Source organism: Ambystoma mexicanum, chromosome 5q (genome assembly GCF_040938575.1).
Source record: "Ambystoma mexicanum isolate Mex_15411 chromosome 5q, UKY_AmexF1_1, whole genome shotgun sequence".
In the NCBI taxonomy this organism is placed as follows: Eukaryota; Metazoa; Chordata; class Amphibia; order Caudata; family Ambystomatidae; genus Ambystoma; species Ambystoma mexicanum.
Genome location: NC_090933.1, coordinates 754,564,624 through 754,585,649, shown reverse-complemented (window position 1 = coordinate 754,585,649; position 21,026 = coordinate 754,564,624). Strand labels below are relative to the sequence as shown.

General features: G+C 45.8%; 1 protein-coding gene across 3 annotated transcripts in view; it reads right to left on the bottom strand.

Moving 5' to 3' along the window:
- The window catches only part of LOC138497642 (polyamine-modulated factor 1-binding protein 1-like), a 2,990,269-nt gene that overhangs the window by 2,705,743 nt on the left and 263,500 nt on the right, over positions 1-21,026 (bottom strand). The window lies entirely within an intron of this gene.

Here is a 21,026-nt window from a genome sequence, read left to right as displayed (position 1 = left end):
GGCTGGACATTTTTCAAAGGATCTCAATTTTATTAAAGTAAAAGGAAAATGCCTCATGTAGCCCTACTTCTAAGGTGGAGGTTCCATAATCTAAAAAAACCAATGGTGCTCATTGGGGTGTCTTGCATAAAATCTACCATGCTGGCTGTCCCTACCACTGATAAAGGAAATAAAATTTAGCCTAGAGAAGTATTCTTACTCCCCTTTCTTGGCTGTGCTGGTTTGTGCATGAGCCCCTCCCCAAATGTGTCTCTTGGGTTTTCAGGCCACAGGCTTCTTGTACAGTTCAAAACAAAGTTAAAATGTCGATTTCTCTCTTTATTTCCAGGTATCTGCCCATTTGTGCAGTCTAGAACTAAGCTCCTTAATCTTCTACATTAAAAAGGCGACCCCGACCTTTCCCAGCAAAGCCTTGTTCAAGATAAGAAGTTTGTTTCTCAAGTATACAATTTGGCTCTGTATATTGTGAGAAAATCAGAGGATGTTCTCACATTTAACCCTCCTAGAAACCCCCCTCAGGTAACCAAGTGAAAGGCAAGGCTGTCAGATGCCGACCCTGGGGGTGGACTAGCGAGGGAGGATCAGAGGGGTGGAGGGTCCTTGGGGACTGGAGAGAGGGTACCTGAAGGTGAGACACTGTATCCTCCCTTTCCTGACATTAATTTATCCAACCCTTCCTCAGTCTTCGTAGGCTATTGTTGTTCATATCCTAATTTTCCCCACAAAGGTATCCAAAGTACTGCGAAAAAGAAGATGCCCCAAAGGACAGTACAGCATTTCCTATAGTAAACCCCACTGTAGTACTGGGACGAAGAAGGAGGGGCTTTTGAAGCCTACAGGGCTGAAGGTCAGGCATGACCTGTTAATTGGATAGATTGTAGTCAGGCAATCGAGCCCAAGAGTGTACACCTGCAGCCTGTTAGAGGCCCACAGGTGTATAAAAGGTGGAGTTCACAAACACAAACGAGAGCGAGAAAGGCGAGAAGCCTGTGCGAGGAGAGAGCAGGAGCACTACTCCAGCCGGAAGAGAACGGGACGCCGAGACACTGAAGGGCGGCAGATCGAGAGAAGCTGTCATTGCGTGGCAAGGGAGCCGTGTCTCCAAGCAGCCGGAGAAGGGTACCATGGAAGGTACCAGTCACTTTTCAGTGGCCAAGAACTGCTCGTTTCCCTGAATGGCAGTAATCCTCCAGGGACGTCTGAGGGGCAGGCGGTGAGACGCTGGCCTCAACTCCCAGAAAGCATCTTACAGAGGAAACTGAAGAAAAGTATGTTGCAGTCGGTGAGTTGCAAGAGAATGCAAAGAAACCCGGTGATCGTATGAAAGTAAGTAAATTACATTGTAGCAGAGTGGTCTTGTGCGGTCCGCACGTTCTCAAAAGCCTCATATTGATGCAATAATTTAATTGGATTTTGCAGAAACATTGGGCCTCATTACGACTTTGGAGGCAGCCATGCCCTTAATATGGGCATGGATGCCTCCAAAATCGTGTCCGGGTTCCTTGAATGGGGAAATAACGGGCCATTCCGAGTATGAAGGGCCCGGTATTTCCTCCTTCAGGGAACCCAGGCCCGGTCCTTCCCCATTCCCAATCAAGCCCTCATAGGGCTCAATGGGAATGGGGAGGGAGCCAACAACGGGCCCATTACGAACGGTCCCATTGTTAGCTCCCTGGTCCCCTCGCGGGACCCACTATGGACTTCTGGAAAAACCAGACGTCCAGAGCGGGTCCCGCGAGGGGACCTCGTAATAGTGCGGAGTGGGTTTAATGGCGCAGGCACCATTACCGGCGCCGTTAAAGCCATTCCGTACAAGTTATAATGAGGCCCATTGTGTCAGTGATCCTGAGTAAGCAATACATGCTCAAGAGACTCTGACTAACGAAGGACATTGTGAAAGTATCACAAAATAAGAATATTGTGAAAAAGAGAGTGAAAGCGATGAGCGAGCAATCTGGGGGGGAGTCAGTGAAGTGTGAGCAAAATGCTGATCAGGCAAATCAAAGCTGTAACCGAAAGTCAGCTTGTACATTATAGAAACGAGAGCCAACGAAGTATCAAGAAAGGCAAACCCTGACTCTAAGAACTGGTGAAACCCTGTAACTCGTCAAAGTGGTAGAAAGCAGGGTAGGGGTAACTGGTTGATTGACCTGTAATGGGTGGGCTTGTGGCCTGTTAACTGCGCATAGATCAGTAGGCCCCAACAAGGAGCGTGAACGCAACTGTGAAAGACTAATGCTATTAAACACTGAATTTTGTTGAACATTGAGAGAAAGTGCTTAAAGCTTGGGGAAGGGAACCCTGAGCTTCCGGTAAACAGTGAGAATCTAATTTTAACATTGTACTTTGAAGTTTAGGAAAGGGAACCCCAGAGCTCCTTTGGAAGATTGTTGTTTTGTAAAACAGTGCTTGAAGCAACAGTGCTTAAGCTTTGAGAAGATAACCCTAAGCCCCCTTTTGAACTTTTTGGTTGTAACTGTATCCTGAACTTGTGAAGGAGTCTATAGACTGCTCCATACGTATGTTGAACACTATTTAAGTTAGAATATACCCACATTACATTTCTATATTAGACGTGAGGGCAAGGTTAGGTTTTGACATAGACTTGAGTTGAACTTACAGACTTAGACTTTTCCTTGGTTTCTTTAGGTAGGGCTATTCCCATTAAAGCTGTAGGGCAAGTTAGGTATTACACCCATCCTGATATTTTAATAAAGGTTTTCAACACGGTTACATCTGTTGTTTGGGTCATCTCTTGATACAATTCCTGTCTCACATAATCCAACTCAGGATCACCCATTCTGGGGTTGGTTTCCGGTGGCTCTTCACGAGTTATGGTATTCCGGTTCACCCCCTTGGGTGTATGCTGCGACGGTGCCAGTTCGGTCTCTCAGCAACTGACTCTCTCGGCTCTCCTGGGCTCTGAGGTGTACCGTTGGCCCTCAGCCCACCATGTATGCGATGTGGTCCCTCCTCCGTGATGTCCTTGCTACGCGCTGCAATGTAGGCTTTCGCTGAGCACAGCAGCTGCTCCTTCTCTCTAAGTAAGAGTCTCAGCCCTTCTACATCTCTCTCTGCAATGAGAGACGCTGCCATTGGTTCTGAGTTTCGGTCGGCACAGAAGGGTCAGCAGCAATATCAAGCACATTTAAAGGGGCCTGTACCTTTGAAATGTGATTAGCCCCAAATATCTAATAAAGCATTGGGACTCTAGTGTTAAGGAAGAGGTTTTAGAATTTGGATTCCGTATCCTCTAACGGTGGGGGCGAGGGGCCACCCCAAGTGATATCCCCATTGCCCTACCACCTAGGCTGTGTTTTGCATAGTGAGCTCGCCTTCCTTGTCTTAAGGGGAGAATGGACCAACACCATGGATTTGGCTTCGCCACACTATCATCTCTGCCCTTCCCCCAGCTCCTATTGGTTTTACCCACCATCTCCTCTCTCAGGCCAATCTTGTGCTGCTCTTTCTCCAAGGGGTTTGGATTTCATTATAGAGTAAGCTCCACCCTCTTCTCATTTTCTGACGACTGCTCTGTTGTGACGAGAAACAGTTGGGTCTCTGCTGGCCTGCTTTCCCCCTCAGGTAAGGTTATTCCCTTTTCCTCACGTGTGTTCCATTTGTGCTACTGGCTTAGGACTCAAGTTTGTGATATCTGGAAGCTTTTCCGATGAGCATTCCATAAAGAATATTCCTGGGTCTTGGTTCCAGTGCAAGTCGTTCTCTTCACTGGCTTGGAAGTTCTGGAAGCTGTAGTGCTCCAAAAGAAGTAGAAGACATCTGGCCAGAAAATAGGCTGCCAGGCATTGTGAAAGGGACAGTGGTACCAATGGGGTCATGCCACATTATACACTGAGGAGATTAGGGACTGGAGAAACTCTCAACTCCCTCTCTCCACCTCTGAGGTACACTTTCTATCCCAGTTTGAAAGTTGTCCGATCTCATCTAACAGGGCTATGTCCCTAAACCAGTCACAACACAATAGGTAGCACGAGTCAAGCAGTAGAGAAAAAAAAAAAGAGAAAACATTTTCTGTACAGCTCAGCACTATTAGTTTTGGAATGGCAAGGAGTAAATCCAAGAAGCCATTCAAAGATTATTTAGAAGCAATGAAGCTTCATTTAAATGTGTTTGGCATGCTTTGGCAAGTGTTTAAGACAATTTCAGGTATTTGTACAGCTAGCACATGGGAGACAGCAAATCCTCTATAAGTTAATGCACCGACATGGATAAATGCCTCAAAGCTCTTAATCAAAACGGGCCAGGGGACCCAGTTTAAAAGCAGTTATTGAAAAAGCAAGAGAAGAACACATTTAGGAAGCTAAACAATTAACAATATATTGTAGGAATACAACTGGAAACAAGCCTTGAATGGCTCATAGCTAGTGAGGGAAGGAATTGTGATTATGGCCAGGAAAGATGAGGAACAAACACTGGGACAGCAGAAAAATGGATGAGGAATTTTAAGGCTTCTGTATAGAGAGTAATTTACTACATGTGCCGAACCAACACTTCCTAGTGGTGAGTCTGAAAAGATCTAGTGAAGAAATTGACATGTTAGACGAACGTATTGGTGTAGCACAGAACAGGTGGGGTTCTGAAAATATGACTAAGATCAAAACCTCAGGGAGCAACCCAATGGATTCAACAGAGGGTATGGAGCGCTTCACACCCCATATTGAATTTAGGTGCATACATTACCCCTCAAACATTGTGCACTCAATTTATGGGATAAGCATACACAGTTTCACTAGCCACCTTCCTTGGCCCTGAATATTGTGGGTCCTACAAACTGTAGTGAGTTGGCGCAACTCCCCATCGATTTGTGCAAGGGCTCATAGCTACAGAGCACTGGGATGGCCTAGCCACAACTGGGATGGCCTGGATGCTATCTGAACTCGCTCCTAATGACTTGGAGGTGGATTTCCTGATGACTTCAACCTCTTGTGCAAGCAACTAAGCTACAAGCTACATTATACCCAGCATTCAAAAACAACCTGAGACCAGAAGCCTTTGGTGAAGACGTTTCCTAGAAGGCGTTGGTGCTGCAGGAAGCAGACAGCAGAGCTGGCCCACTAAGATGGTTCACCCACCAGCTTGAGCATGGACCAGGAAAAGAATACTATGGAGAACAAGACACTTGATTACCTCACAGCGACTGGAAAAGTCACACATGTGTCTGCCATCTTCAGGAGACTGTGCTATGCGGCATACCAGTGATGCTGGATTTCCATAATTTCAAGAGGGTGCCGACAGCGTCGGCCATCTATAAAGCCTTATGCATGACAAATGGCTCCACAAGGAAAAGAAAGGGGCTTCATTTTAAAAGTAAACAGATCACAGGGAACACAAAGAGAAATTCATAAAAAATTTCAGAATCTTAGCAGGCCTGACAAAGATATTGCACAAAAATATCGTACATAGAAAACCTAATGGTTTAAATGATTGGATTTCAGCTGTACCAAAATTACGTGCAGCCGAAAATATTAACCATTCGGTTTTCATTATAGCGAACAAGGGAAGCAGGGCTTGGAGGGGTGTCCCCCGCACCCTTGTTCGCTATAATGGAATTAAGGTTTTGGGTAAAAAAAAAAAGAAAAAAGGACCCTGCAGCGCCAGTTCTTATCCACGGAAGTGAAGGGAACTGGCGCTGCAGGGACTCAGCGGCACACAGCAAAGTGTGCCACCAGAAAGTAAGCAAGGGGCTGGGGGGAGCAGGGTACACAAAAGCTATTTAGCTGTGGGGTTATTATATTGAATACGAACATTTAGAATTCGACATTGTCGTCTTCTAAATGTTCGTATTCGAAATAATAACTTATATCCCCTGACAAATCTGAATACATAAAGCAGGTCAGTTTGGCGAAGAACCATACCCAAGAGAGATTACATTGAGTCACACCTCTCCAAGTAATATAAAAGGGGCTGGGAAAAGTCAGTAGGCAGAGAAAGTGGATCCAGGGAATGTGTCCCTTCTCTGCAAGGGGAAGTCAACCCCTCTGAGTCTAGGGAGGTGGGCCCACTCTGCTGAACACCCCGTAGGGGACAGGGGCAAGCTGGATCCAACTGGGGGTGACTCCCCCCGCCCCCCTTTAGTGGACAAGGAATCCCCAGAAAGGGATTTTATTCATCCTCCCTCATTTGAAAAGTCCCATGAGTTTGTTGGCCATATGGGGATGGACCCATATAACTGTACTTCTGAGCCTTTAGAAATGGCTGGTGTGGTTTCTGACCCCGTCATCAAACGCTCATTGCGAGAAACACAGAATCAACGGATCAGCAAATCTTGTTTGAGCAATAAAGACACCAGGGAGCAAAACCAGCCAAGAAGAAAAAGAAAAAGGAAGTCCAGCGGAGTGAGCCGCAAGGTGGTAGATCCTTCTGGGGGGCAGAGACACACAGCAGCTCGACAGATAAGGCCTCTGGTGCGGAGCCGGCAAGGAACCCACAAACCCTTCTAGCTCCAAATTGATCTGGAGTTAGTTGGGCTCGACTAAGCAAACAGAGGAGCACCACCACAAACAGAAAATGTTGACAAGCGCACGCAGTCCGCGACACCAACGAGCCTACAGACGAAGAGTAAGCTGTCGTGCCAAACTGATGTGGGGAACCCTGGAAGAGTCCGTAAAAGATCACTACGACACGGAAGATACGCAGCTGTTCCGGGGATCATGGGAGGAGGGCAGGGAGACCTTGCAATGCCCCGCGGTGGGGTGAGAAACCAGAAGACCCTAGACAGGGTGAAAAAGCCAAACTACCCCAAGAAGGGGTGAGAGATACAATTCCCACAGCAGTGTGAGAAACAAGAGTACCCTCGGTGGGGTGAAAGCTAAGACCCCAAGAAGGGGTAAGAAACAATAATCCATAACAAGGCGAGAGTGTCCGGACCCCAAAAAGGGGAGAAAGTAGGACAAGAAGGTGGTGAGAGAGACAGATGACCCCCAATTGGATTGAAAGAAACTATACTGTAGAGCGGAGAAATCACCATTTAATTGGCATAGTCAAAGACTGCTGTACAAGGAAACGAGAAAGACCTAAAATACATTTGTGTTGGAATTATTCAGCTAGGCACAAGACCTAGAGACTTCCACAGAGACATTTGGGTGGGGTTCAGAAGCCAACCACCATTTCAGCTATTGAGAAAGGAGCCCTTTAGACACCTGTTCTGGTCACCTTTTCTTAGTCCTTAATATTAGTGGTCAGGACAGCACTTAGATTAGATTAGGCTTTTGGGACAGAAGACTGTTAGATTTGTAAGACTTACTGACGAGCACCATTTCTTTTTTTTAGTTTTTTTTTTTTTAGACAGAGTCGAGATACACATTAGAGAGAGGGGAAGAATAGTCCTTTTCAATAAATAAAAAATGCAAGTTTAAACCATGACCTATTGTCCACCCCGTGAGCCTGATTAACCATAGCTCTTTCAAGCTCTGTAGGTGGAAAAGGAGGTCCCTATTTAGAGGAAGGTGGCGGATAGCTGGAGACCCAGTGAAGTGAGGAATCCACATGTTTTCACCACAGGAGACATTTCCTGAAACCCGGTTTACCAGGACCGACTTCGGCGCAGCACGGAAGACATATCTTTGTATGCTCTCCCCCTTGCCCCTTCTCATGCAGCTGGGAATGCCACCATGTCTCACCACTCACCTCACTCCACCCAACTCCCTCCTGAAATGTGGGGGGACCCCTGAAAACCTGTGTCTCCTGCTATGAATGCTAATTTTCACTGCTGCCTGCGCGCTCTCTTTGACTACCTCTGCTCCCACCCTGCTCTTAACCCAGCCTTATATCCCACCGCTGACCTCACCCCCCAACCCACCGACTCCTTACAACCTAAGTCTGCCACTTCTGCAGTCACTGCACGTTCTGCCGACTTTCTCTGAACACTCATCCTGACAGGCCGATTTCAGGGAGCGCAGCCTGTCGGAAATAGAAGAAAAGAAGAAAAAATCAATGAAAGGGAGGACTGGGCAGAGTGTGGGAGAAACACTTGGCCCATTGAGAAGTAGACTGCAAAGGGTGATTGGACTCACCCTAACTAACCACAGATTCCCTGGGAGGAATTGGAAAGCTTGAAGGCTTAGACCTTCCAATATCAGCAAAGAGTAAAGCAAGGGAGATCAAAGAAAGGTATGTGGCAGGAGGGTGACATTGGCTGCTTGGAAAACCGCCTCAAGTGAGGGGGAGAAGCGAATACCCATCTATCCACTAATCCCATGGTTGGGCAGGGTGATAGCCCACCTTTACTCCAGTGACAGCAGAAGAGACGACTAAGGGGAGGCAATCTGCAGGTTCTTTGAGAGACTGGGGTAGAGTGTGCAAGAGTGTGCAAGAAACACTTAATCCATTAGGAAGCAAACGAGTAATGGTGAAATTGGTAGCCAGACTCACCCAAACAAACTAACCTGTGGAGAACGACTAGAAGCCAGAAGCTTAAGAATTCTGTCAGAGGAGAGATGCAGAGAACAAGGCAAGACCCTTGGCAAAAGGTGGAACCAATTGCCTGACAATTGCCTGACCCGCCAATCTGGATTCAGACCACAACATGGGACTGAAACAGCGTTAATTGATTTAAAAACACAAATCGGCGAGCTGAAGGATAAAGGGAAAACAGCTATGCTACTCCTCCTCGACCTCTCAGCAGCTTTTGATCTGGTGGATCATGCAGTATTATGCGAACATCTAGCATCAGCTGCACACCTCGAGTGAAGCCATAGCTTGGGTTCAATCCTTCCTTGCCAACCGTACAATGAGAGTGTTCTTCCATCGGCCTAAGCAGACCCAATCCAAATCTCCTGTGGTGTCCCACAAGGTCCATGCGTCTCACTAACAATGTAAAACATCTTTACTAAGACTCTCTTCAACAAACTTGACCGTCTGGGCGTTACATATACTAACTATGCTGACGACACTCAGATCCTCATTCCCCTATCGAGCAACTTTGTCGAAGATACAGCTTTGGTAAACAGGATATACCTCATCATTCAGGCATGGATGGCCTCACATGGACTCTGCCTGAATGATGACAAAACCGAGATTCTGATCCTGGGTTCTGACTCCAATTTAACAAAAACGAAGTCCCAACTATGCCGCTTTTACCATCGATGCCAATGTAATTAAAGTAGTCACTCGGGTAAAAACACTAGGTTTCTACCTGGACTCCACACTTTCACTAAAGAAAACAAGTCAGCTCCATGGCCTCATCTACAGCCTATACTTGCAAAATAATTAGAGCCTGTAGACCCTTTCTATCTAAATCTAGCTGCATTACACTTGCTAATGCATTAATAATGTCCAAACTGGACTATTGCAATGCTTTATATGCCGGCGCTAATAAAAGTATCATCAATACAATTCAAATATTACAAAATAATCCGTTGAGAGCAGTGTTGGATATACCCTGTCGTGGAAGAGACCAGCACTTGTTAAAATTTTGCGACAGGATACTTCTCAAAATGGCTTCCCTCTCCTTCAAATGTCTTAATAACGCTGCTCCCCCTCATCTCTCTGCCAGACTGACCAGAAAAATCCCTACCTACCAAACCAGAGCCTCCAACCACCTCTGCCTAGAAACACCTAGATTCAGACTGTCCAAAGCAGGTGGATCTAGCTTCCCTGTCAAAGCTGCACTCTACTGGAATGCGTTGCCTACTCACATCAGAATGAAACAACCATACTCTAACTTTAGGAGACATCTGCTAACCTGGTTGCGAACCAATGGCAATTAACACCAAGTGAACCGCTGATCCCTGTATAACCTGCGTCTGTACATATGTATATATAGCTGCTCCCATTTGCCTAGCAATCTATCGATCATGTATTGCTCACACCCAACCAAATTGTAAATATGCTAAATGTTCTTTGATGTATGTAACTATTCTGTAACTAAGCTTCAAGTATCCTTGTAACTGTTGCGCCCAGCTACCCACGGGTTTGGAGCGCATTACCAAATAAACAAACAAGTATGCTCAGAGTACACTCAGATGAGGGGGATGAGAGAAAACGTATGTGTCCATCAACACAGTGGTTGGGTGGGAGAGAAAGTCCAACTTTAAATTACCCACAGGGGAAAGGAGGGCAACCCTGTGATGTACACTGAGGATAATTATAATGCTTTTTGACTTCAAGTGAAGAGAGATGGTGAGGAGAGAATCAGACCACCCGAGAGTTAGAGCCTGGGAAAAAAAACAAATTCATCAAAACTTGTGGCAGGAAGGGGAAATGGGTTGACCGATTAAAGACTCCCGGGGGAGGGAGGACAAAATGCTCCCCTTAACAACAAATCCAGTAGTAAGGCGGAAGGACAGCTCAATTTTAAATCACCCACAAGGGAGGGGGAGAAACTACCTCCAGCTATAGAGTGCAGGGATCTGCTGCCCTTTAGAATGGAGTACATGGAAAGCTGAAGCCAGGAAACACCTGGATATTGGGTGTACTACCTAAAGAAATTGGTACCGAAGAACTCCTTACATCTTTTGTTATAGATATGGAAGGGCCTTATAAGACAAGTTTGGGATTTTGTGTTGGCCAAAGGATTGTGAATTTAGGGTTTTAGAATAGGGTTAGCCTTGAGGTTAAGAGACTGTTAGTTTAGGTTGGAATTGTTGCCATCCAATTATTCTTTAGACATTGCTGCCAGGCTCTTTAGATGTTTGTCCATCAGGAACCCTGTTTTATCAAATCCCTAAATAAACATGACCAACAACTTCTGTGTACCACTTCTCTGCATCCTACAAAACCTACAACAATGATTAAATAAGGCATACAAATACTGAGCCAGATATAACCTAGCCAAGGTGATACATTGTGTCAGACATGAATACCCACCTAGTTATCTAGAAGCAAAAATACCTTTATGACTTTGCGCAGATTGGCACTCTGTTATATGGGAAAGGATGTGATGATGCCAAGCCAAGTTTGGGTCAAGAAAATAGACACAGAAAATGCATTTAGCTGTTTGGATTAGGATTTTATGTTTAAAGTACTAAATAACATAGGAATAGGGCCTGAATATACAAAGAGGGTTTTGTGTATACAAAGGTTAACAGCTTAAAAAGGAACTAAACCCATTCCGACAAGTGGGAGTTAGAGAGATACTAGATATTGGACTCTGCTCTGCACTATGGTTTATCTTATTTATCGAACATCAAGCATGTATGATGGGGTGTTTATACCCTGAGAGAGGGAGGCAGGCCGATATAGGGATACTACTAGCATGCTAGTAATCCTCTCTAGCTAGTATCAATGATGTTGAAGACAACTGATGGCCTATGTTCGTGTCTCAATCATTTTTAATAATGCCCACCCAATAGGTGGTTTCACCTCACTGTACTAGAGTGATGACTATTTGGTGCCTCAGCATAAACCTTCATATTTTACAGGATTCAGAGGACTTCTGAACCGGGTTAGGTGTTTACACCTAACTTTAAAAGAAACTGAACACCTCTGCAGCAGTTTCCAATGTCAGTGGTGCTGAGTTACTCTTCCAGGAATTATATTTCTGCTGGATTCTCTAAAAACACTTCAAAAACATGCTAATTAATAAACAGGGAAGCTATTTATTTTAAAAGACTAGACCAGCTGTTTTTAGTGTATTGCAAAGGCGGGTTGGATGGCAAAGCACCTATAGTAGTTGTTAAAATATTGCAGCACCTGCAAGAAGATGGAAGCCTGAAAGCACCAAATTGCGTAACATTTTGCATTCAACTCAACTGCAGTATGCAGAGGAGTGGGTCACTGCACAACCAGCTTTTCAAAGCTATGGCACACTTTTGGACTGGAATCATTGGTGAACATTACATCATTAAAACTCTGTGGCAACCCACCTTATTTTATCAATATGGAGCATGATGGATTCCAGTTCAAAATAAGGCCTAGTGCAAATCCTTCCCCATGTCTTCAAATCAAACCACGCACTTGTACCCATGCGTCTTACTCAAAATCTTCAACTGCCCAATCCACTCCAAAGCCCATCACCACCTTACCCCTTTCTTGAACACTCCAGTGCAGACTTGATTAAGACCCACTGCTCTGCCTCCACCCTAGCATCCGAACATCCACCTCTCTACTCTATCCATACCATCACCTCTACTCTATCCATACCATCACCTCTCTACTCTACCCATACCATCGATGCTGACTTTTTCAAAAGCGACATTTCTAACCAAAAAGGATTCAATATGAAATCATATCCCATCCAGCTGGACTGTGTGAGCTTCACTTCAGATTCCTATGTATGGTTGCAATGCCGTCAGTACCAGATGAACAGGATCTGGGGTTGGAAGTGGGATACGTTACTTTTTGTTGCACTGTTTGATGACGTTGATTCTAATAAACAGGCATCTCAAAAAAGTGTCCTGCAAGCCTCTATTCAATATGTTGATATTGAATTTGTGCAAACAACAAGAAATAAGTACACTAAATGTCTGTCTATTGACCAGGCTACTCATCTAGCATCTGCAGGAGATGCAGCTGGCTGGTCTGATTAACGAGATATTGGATGGGAGACAGGAGATGCATTGGTTGTGACTCCTACTGGTAAAATGACTCCATGTATAAAGTGTGTGTGAGAGAGCGAAAGCGACCGACCTGTAGGTCACAGGACCACGTCTGCCTTTTCCCACCTGTCTGAGGTTTATAAAACGAGTACAAGCGTGGTTGATAAAAAAATCACACATCTATTTTTTACAGTAAAAACCCTTATAGCCAGTGTAATATAGAAATACAATTATATCAAAGTTATCAGCACGAGGGAACGATTTGAATACTTTCAGCCTGCATTGGCAGCATATAGGAAAAATAACATTTTTGAACGCAGAAGATAAGGTCTCGTGTGTGACATAGGTTTTTGCAGAGAAAGATGACACACAAATTGTGCTATTGGTCTGTAAAGTAATACAATGTCCGTTTGTAAAAAAAACTTTGCCAATGCCGATTGTAGCGGAGGAGTAATCAAAGTACATTTATGCTACAAAATAAACTAAAAGGCTTTTGTAAAACTGCTTCTGACTTCTTTAGCTTAAGTGCGAATTACAAATGGTAGTATCAATTGATTGTTAGATTATTTTTGCAGATAGAATTGTAGATTCTGATCAATCAGAATAAAGTATTTTTATCATACCAAGAGGTGTAACTTTTAAAAAGCTGTTTTTAAGAAGAGCGCGTCCTCGGTGGACAGTTTAGTATGAGCAGTACCAACGGGTTTCTGTGCTACATGTTACCCAAATGCCTCCCTTTTTACGATACCAAATCAGCCCTCTGGTTCTCATTGGCTTTTTCGTAGGAATGATCCATTGGGTAGAAGCATTATTGTTTTAATGTTCCTCTAAATAGGTCCTCTGACTTCATTCTTCCAAAAGTCTGTCCAATAAAGGTTGATCTTCTGCTCCCCAACTACCGACCTGGCTAAGCAATGTGAATTAAGAAAACTTGTGCAGAGCAGGGATCGGTTATTGAGTCAGTACTCTGCGATGCCAGAGGAGTTCGGTTGTTTGGTATGCCAATTTTACGATGATACAAGAGGAAATTAAAACATGTAGGGTCTTACACAGCACAAAATCCCTAGGTAATGCTCGTCGGGAACCAAAATACAAGGCGGGTCTTGCAGGTCTACAGGGAGGTGTGGGATCTTGTGGGTGCTATGGTAGATGACCTCAAAGTAGACTAAGAGAGAGAGGAATTTCTGAACCTTTAAGTAGAGCTAAAGAGCAACAAAAAGAAGAGACTGTGCTCCACTGTAGACCTCTCTCACAAGGCCTCCACTGGGACTGTATACCAGTTCTGGGGACCACATATACACAAGCTGACCAAGTGAAGACGCTCTAAAGATAATTTACCAAAAAGATCGTATGGCTTAAACTGAAAATCCTACAAGAAGATGGAAAAGATGGATGGGCGGGTTATTAAAAGGAACTCAACATCCTTAAGAGAAAACATACTTTACAAAATGTAAGCATTTCACGAGGAAATACTCCTAAAGCTAGTGGTCATATGGAGGGAAGATCACAGCACCCATTTAGCAATTTGAAAATACATATTAATGGAAAGGGTAACAGGCTCACATCCGCCACTACTTCTCCTTCTCTCATCTCTGACTGTGTCTGCTATCCAGGAGTGGTGTGCCGCCAATGACTCTGCCTTAATACCAGTAAGACTGAGATTCTCCTCATCAGCACACCTGCTCCCTCCTTTCCTGTCGCTCTCTGGATGGTCTCTCTTGGCCCCCTTCCTGCTCCCAACTGTGAGGCTAAAAACCTTGTGGTCATCTTCCTTTCCTCTCCTTCCCACAGAAGCTCACCGTCACCAGAGCCCTGGTTCTCTCTAGGCTGAACTACTGCCTGCTTCTACTCTGCGTCCTCTACAACTATCCAGAACAGGACTGCGAGATTTATCCTTGGCCTCAAGCTCAGTGATCGTATCTCTGCACTGGCTCCCAGTGGCTGCAAGGATTAAGTTCAAAACCCTCTGCATTGTCCACAAGGCCTTCCGGGGAATGGGGCCTAAATACCTTCAAATCTCTCTTCCTAAATATCTACTTTCTCGAGCTCTTCGCTCATCCGCCTCCAACTCCCTCCGGGTCAGTCACTTCTCTGAGGTGGTGGTAGATCTCTTTCTTCGACTGGGGCCTCCCTCTAGAACAGTCTCCCTGAAACTTGAGGAGAAACATCTCCGGTTCCAGAAGAACCTCAAAACCTTCCTCTTGGATTCTGGTTTCTCTCCTCCTCTCCCCGTCTGAACTCCTGCCTGAATATGAAACTGCACTGGTCACATGGCCACCCTCTGGTCTGGGCCCAGGTCCCCTCCCCCGCCAGTTGCACCCCTGCACTGACTCCCTGGCAACCCCCGCACTTGGGAACTGTTTTTCTGTATCCCTACAGTCCCCTACCAGCACTTGACGCATGATGTCTGCACTTTTTAACTTATTGTATTTATTCTTTTTTCTTTACTGCACTGCCCCCTACCCTTTCTCCCCGCACTTTTCCCTTCCCCCTCTCCCCTGCACTTGCGCGATATCAATGTCACCTGGCCTAGTAAGATCGATGTCTCTGTCTTCCCTATGTTCCTGCTCCCTTTCCTCGTCGCGCATTGAAACACTTGTGAATAGGCACGTTATAAATGCCATCCCATATCAGCAGATGCATTGACCTGTGGAAGTAGTGATCGGAACATCAATAAACAAATTCAAGGTGGTCCTTAACAGGAATAGTCCTTAGCAGAGGTGAAAGCTGGAAGCTGTATGGGGTTTATGGGCAGGCATAAAGTTGGCAGGCTGGAGAGCACTGCTGCCTTCTCTTAAATACCGCTTTCATAAACATTTTTAAAAAACCCTAACAAATTGCTTCTGAACTATTTATTGGTTTCTGATCCTAAACTAGAGGGAAATCCCCACGAAGTGCATTTTAAGGTATGAATATTTTAGTTCATTGCGGTCTTGGTAGACTTCATAAAGTACTTTGCCAGCTGCCACATGTTTCTTATGGTGCAGAACACCTTTTGGATTTATATTGCACAGTTTCACCACCTATGTGCATGGCGTCTTTCCTTCAAAGGGGTTTTGACTACATTTGTGTATAGTCCTTTTAGATTAGTAGGTCTCCGTTAGTCTTATAGTACTTTTTGTAATACATGTGAAAGTTGTGTAAACGTTCTTTGGCGCTTCTTGTTTCTATGAAATCGGTTTTCTCTTCATTTGTGTGAAGTATAATGATGTGATCATTCATATATATTTTTTTTTTTATAAAATATTTTTATTGTTTTGTAGGTACAAACAAACACAACAACGTAAGGTCGTTGACATTTGGTCACTACACTTAAATATTCAAACATTCAAACATCTAAACACACAGGTATACCCTTCTTCCTGGCATCGGATTTATGTTTGCATATATTGTGAGGTTGTATCATCTGATATTTCTTGAGTTCGTTTCGATGGCTTGTATCAGTTCACTGCTCGGCGCTCAGTGTCCCCATGGCTCTTCCTTGTTTGCCTTCAGTTGTCCTCCCATCTTTGCCATATCTTGGCCGCTTTCTCTGCGCATACCCTTGTAGTGTACACTCTCGCTTCCATTGGGACACACATGTCCACGTCCGTTACCCATTTGGCATATTGCGGCGGTGTGGCTGAGCCCCATGATTGAGCTATATTTCTTTTTGCGAGACTAGTGGTCGTTGCAAACATGAGTTTCTCAAATCTGGATAGCTCTATATCCGCATCTATTCCCAGTATCAGGAGTTTTGGGTCCATCGGTATTTCGCGGCCAAGTACTGTTGACAGTCTATCGCAGCATTGTTGCCAAAAGTCCTGTGTCCACGGGCATTCCCATAAAATGTGGAAGAAGGTTCCTCTCAGGTGGTAACATCTTAGGCAGTTGGGGTCCGTTGCCCTTCCCCATTGGTACAAGGCCTCTCTGGGATAATAAATCCTGTGTAGGATTTTAAACTGGACCAGCCTGATTCTGGCTGAGATTGCTGATTCTCGGGGGTACATAAGTGCCACTGTCCAATACTCTGCTTGTATTTGACCCACGTCTCTTTCCCATTTCTCTTTAAGTTCTATGAGCTCCTTCGTGGCAAATGAATTGATGGCATTGTACATTGTGGATGTTACTTTGTGCCCGATTCGTTCCATCACTATGTTTATCTCAATCGGGGTGCATTCTGGTACATTCGGTAGGTCTATTTCGCTTGCAGTGAGTGCATGTCTTATCTGTATGTAGTGAAAGTGCTCCGTGATGGGAAGATTGAATTTGTCTTTCAGGACTTGGAATGTCTTGATTTCCCCATCCTGTACCAAATCTTCTAGTGTCTGTATCCCCGCCTCCTCCCAGCTGCCCATTTGGGAATTTCTTTAAGTTCCGGGAGGTGTTTATTACACCACAGGAGTTGTTTCAATGTGATCTTCCGCTCCCATCCCAGGTATTTATGCGCATCTATCCAAATCTGCATTCTCTGAGCCACCATTGTGGGTGTGGCTTGTCAGGTTTTCTTTTGATAGAGGCTTTCTAGCGGGGCGATTCCATGGTCCGTCTGGGTGTCTGCTCTGTTGTGTGGTATCATTGGATCGGCATGCAGGATATCATTCACCACTGACATTTGGGCTGCCCAGTAATACGTCTGTAGGTGTGGAAGTCCGATTCCTCCCTCCCATATTGAGCGCTGTAGGGTTTTAAGAGCAATTTGTGGATGCCCCCCCCCCTCGAGGATGGTTCTCCTCAGCACGTCTCGCGTCTGCTTCTGCTTCTTCCACTTCTCGCCGGTGCGATTTATTGTGTGCTGAAGTCCAGCTCAGGTGGAGTTGCCTTAGATGCTTCCCATACTATTCCAGCATCGTCCACAGAGTCCTGATTTAGTTCAAAGTATGTTGCGGTCGCTTCTTGGATTTTCTCCGTCAGTTCTGGAAATCCTAGATAGTATGCATTCAATCGCCACCTCGGTGGGGGCTGTGGTCTTTCTGTCTCGAGCAGCATCATGAGTGGGGAGTGGTCCGATATCCCTCGGGGCTTCAGAGTTGCCTCAGCTACTTTGTGCACATTTACACCAGGGAGTAAGTAGTACTCTATCCTGGACATCGACCTGTGTGCACCCGAGTGGAAAGAGAATTGTTTCTCGTCTGGATGGAGGTCCCTCCATGCGTCTTTCAGGCCCAATGCTGATGCAAAGCTGGCCAGCTTGGTCGGTCTCGACAGATTCCTTCCTCTTTGATGTGTGCGATCCTCAGTGTTGCTCATCACCTCATTGAAGTCCCCGCCCATCACCAGTGTATCCGCTGGGTTGTTCACTATTATCGGCATGATTTCTTCAATTAGGGGGGTCATTAGTGCTGGGGGTGAATAGATCGCCATTGTAGCTATGGTTTGGTTCCATAATGTGCCATGCATAAACACAAATCTGCCCCCCGGGTCTTGAATTACCTTTGTTATGTCTATCGGGGTTCTTTTGTTTATCAGTATCAACACACCTCTCGAGCCCATGGAGAAGCCTGCATGGATTGCTGTTCTGTACTTGGTTCTCTTGAAGAATTGCAGTTTGTGCCTGCTAGGTGTTTTTCGGTAAGCATCACTATATCCGGATCATGTTGATTGACGTATTGTGTTACTAGTCTTCTCTTTATGCTATTTCCCAGGCCATTCACGTTCCATGTCATGAAGGCAAGCTTTTTTTCCTTATGTCCAGCTGTAGCCATTGTTCACTGTGTTCCTGGTCATATGCAGATGATTGAGTCTTGCCATCTTCAAGTATGTCATGTTCGAAGTGGTTCTGATGGACCAGGTGTCATTTGGATACCTGTGTAACTCCCGGTACCCCTTCCCATACTCCTTCCCCCAACTGAAGCATCCGTCGCCCATTAAACTAAACATTTGTCTAGTCTAACTAATTTTGAGTGCTTAGGTCTCTTTGGTCTGAGTTTACTTCCGTATGCACTTGCTGCTGTGGGGGATCATGTTGTGCCGGTCCGAGGGCCGCCAGCATTTAATTTCCGGATGCTGAGCAAGTTACGTTTCATCTATTGTTGTAGTTGTTCATCTTCTCTCTGGGGTATCCCTCCCTGTTCTTGGTGGTCTGGTCCATCTGGTGGTTCATTTTGGTGCGACCTGTTCCTTCTTGTTTCATGCCGTCTGTGTGGATTCTATTCCCCCTTCAGATTTCTTTCAGCCCATGTCCATGCCTCTCTGGGATCAGTAAAGTGTATTGTGGTGCCATTGTGGTATATCTTCAATTGCGCAGGGAATAGGAGGCCATATTTTACGTTTAGTGTCTGTAGACGCTTCTTTAGGGGGTCAAAGGACTGCCTCATCTTCTGCACTTCCCTGGTGAAGTCTGGAAAGAAACCAATCCTGGAGCCGTTGTATGTTATCTCTCCTTTTGATCTGGCCATCTGCAGCACTGCATCCCGATCTCTGTAGTTAAGAATCTTTGCTACCACAGTTCTTGGTTGTTTTCCAGGTATTGGGATGCCTGTTGGAACTCGGTGTGCTCTTTCTATTGAGAATAGTGATGACAGGGTCTTAGGGGCAAACAAGTCGACAATCCATTGTTCCAGGAAGAGTTCCATGCTGTCTCCTTCAGCTTTTTCCGGCAGCCCAAGAATGTGGATGTTATTTCTTCTTGACCTGCCTTCTCCTTCCTCCACCCTGCTTTCCAGTACTTTAATACATTCTAGCGCTCTGTTCATTTGCTGGCCCATACCTCTCAATTCGTCTTCCGCGACCGATATGCGGGTCTCGGCCTCTCCGGTGCGGGATGAGAGCTTCTGGAGGTCATGCCTCAATAGGGAAACTTCTGTCGATATGCTGTCCATTTTGACTTCCATTGAGGTCCATGAATTGGCAATGGCGGTCATCACGTCTCTCAGAGAGAGTTTCTTCGGGGTTTTGTATGTCTTCCGGTCTATCTGATTCCGTTGGCGGAGGCAGGGTGGCAGTTGTGAATTGCTCCATAGTGCTCTGGTTGCCCACTTTCTTTGTTGTTGTCTTGTCTTTGCCCATTTTGAGAGCTGTTATTGTGTGGGGATCAGACTTTGATGTTCCGTTTCGTCTTATGTGGTGGTCCGTTCGGTATTAATTGTATTTGCTGGGAGGTTGCTATCGCAGACGCGCGTTGTACTGTGTGGCTCCCTGTTCAGTATGTATCACACTGCAGTGGGTGTCTTTGCTTGCTGGGCTGGTTATGGGAGCTCAGCTTCCTTTTCCCCCCGTGTTGGAGTCACACGTGTTGCCTGGGGGGTGTCTCAGTCGATCACTCTGGGTGTGGGGCCTATCTCTTCCCCATTTGGTCAGTTCCAGAGTCTATTGAACCTCGCTCATCTCACCCTGGAGTCAGTGTCCGCCCTTTCACCCACTTCACTGTTTTGGGGGTCCCGGTGTGCTCACGGTGCCTTCAGTGTTAAGTCGCGTCCCCCTCCTTCCCTTCTCCTTACCTACGTGAGCTGTAGGATGTCAGCAGGCGCCCAACAATAAACGGAGCTCCCGCAATTGTTTACGTTCGGGACGCGGCGGTGCTGTGATGCCACTCGTCTGTGCTCGAGGCTGCGATCTCCCGGTTCCACTCCGCTTCCCGTGTCTTGGTGCAGTCTTTGAGTAGGGAGACGAGGGATCATCCGCTCGTAACCGTGGCGGGGCTGCTGGGTCTGCGGGCAGGGACCCGCTATTCTCGTGTGGCCTCGACCACCTCTGCTGCTATCTTCTTGGATGTTGATGAGGCAGGCGGCTGGCAGGGGCTCACGCACGTCCCGCTTTATCCACCTCTGGGGTAATCAGTCCGTGTTGAGTGTTCGTTTCACTTATCACGTGGAGGCCATCTTGGGTTCTTGTCGGCGCCGGCGCCCCTATATTTGCTTGTAGATTTTCTCCGGATCCGATTCATGCACTGTTCTGAAAATACAGGAGGTCGTAGCTGTAGTTGTCAGCTCTCATTTAATGCGTCTGTATGGCGTTTCTGTTTCAGGTATCCGCAGGATTCTGCCGGCGGCCCGGGAGCTCAAAAGGATTACGACTCCATTTCGAGCCCGTTGGCCACGCCCCCCCATTCATATATATTTTGATTAAAATAGGGTACATAATTATCTTTTTTGAGATGTATTCATTTTCTGATGTCTGTATAGTGTTTTGTTGCAGCAGTGTGAACCCATTAGGGGCACACTTTTATATAAAACAATTGTAGTTACTAACAGACAGCATCAAATAATCCCTGGTGGGTACACCGTCTTGTTATTGGGGGTACAATACTCTGCACCTTCATATGATGCTTGCATCACAGAGCCGCACGCGTCAAAGATGGACTGAGCTGGAATGAGCGGTTGAAACCACAGGAAATGCTAGGAAGATTGCACTAGCGGTGTTACGGCTGGTGCCTAGGTAACTCTACAAGCAGTATTGATGAGTGAGTGATACTTGTCAAGAGCGCGATATCTCTTGAAAAACTACATGATCATAGGGTAACTATCTCTGCCCCAGAACAAATTCCCCCTCAAAAAGGGTTGGATGTCCTTACCTGTGACCAATGAAAACAGACAGCCCCTAATCCTGATA